This window comes from Halyomorpha halys, unplaced genomic scaffold (assembly GCF_000696795.3).
Source record: "Halyomorpha halys isolate HHAL.00 unplaced genomic scaffold, Hhal_1.1 Scaffold2954.1, whole genome shotgun sequence".
NCBI lineage: Eukaryota > Metazoa > Arthropoda > Insecta > Hemiptera > Pentatomidae > Halyomorpha > Halyomorpha halys.
The window spans coordinates 14015-15015 of record NW_027114724.1 but is presented as its reverse complement, the minus strand read 5'-3'; positions in this window follow the sequence as shown (position 1 = coordinate 15015).

The following is a 1001-nucleotide window of genomic DNA, read 5'->3' as shown; positions in this document are numbered from 1 at the left end:
ACCTTATTATGCCACAAGGCAATCAAAGGGAAAAGGCACACTAAAGTACATATCATGTATTCCATGTATGAATTTTTTTTTTTTTTTTTGTCTGTGTATCCCACCTACTCCTACTTCTCCGACTTCTCCGACTGGAGGAGTTCATGTTCCCTCCCACTCTATGCCGACTGATGGGAAGCTACATCATCGGAAGATCTTTCGTCTTACGAGTCGGCAAGAGGTTTTCGTCACTGTCCCCACCACTTGCGGAGTACCTCAAGACAGTCTGGGACCAATACTGTTCGTCGTTGTCATGGCACTAGTGATCTCAATGCAGCATCCAGCCGCAATGGTATCAGCCTACGCGGACGACATCGGCATCTACGCCTTCAGCATGAATGATAAAACGGATCTTACCCTGGCAGAAACTACCGCAGGTCAGGTATAGCAAATAAGTAAGCAGCTATATCTAAACAACACCTGTATTGGCTTCCACTAAATAGTCTAATTTTCTTAGTTTATAGTAGGTTCTCAGATCATAAATGTCCTAACTTTACCGGTTTTTAAATTATTGGGAGAGTGAGAAGGATTGACATCCTCACTATTACCTATAATCATATACCTCATTATTTCAAAAATGAGATATTACAGCAGTGTTTTTTTTTTTTTTTTTTAAGTTAACAGTAAACTTAACTTGTACACAGTAAACAGTAAACTCGGATAGTGATAATTATATAACTGATGATTAATAACAATAAAATATTATTGTTTGCCTTCATTTGTCAAGGTCTATACTTACATAATTTTATTTACTCACAAAAATTACTCAAAACAAAGATGTGCGGTTTTCAAATAAATTTCAGGGGCATCGGTAGGATAAAGTTAATCAACAATACCAAAACAGCACACTACAGAAGATATGTCGAGGGACATCTCTTGAAAGACGTAACATGACACACATTCATAACGAACTACAGTTAGAAACTGTACAATAAATCACACGGAGACACATTAAATTCTTT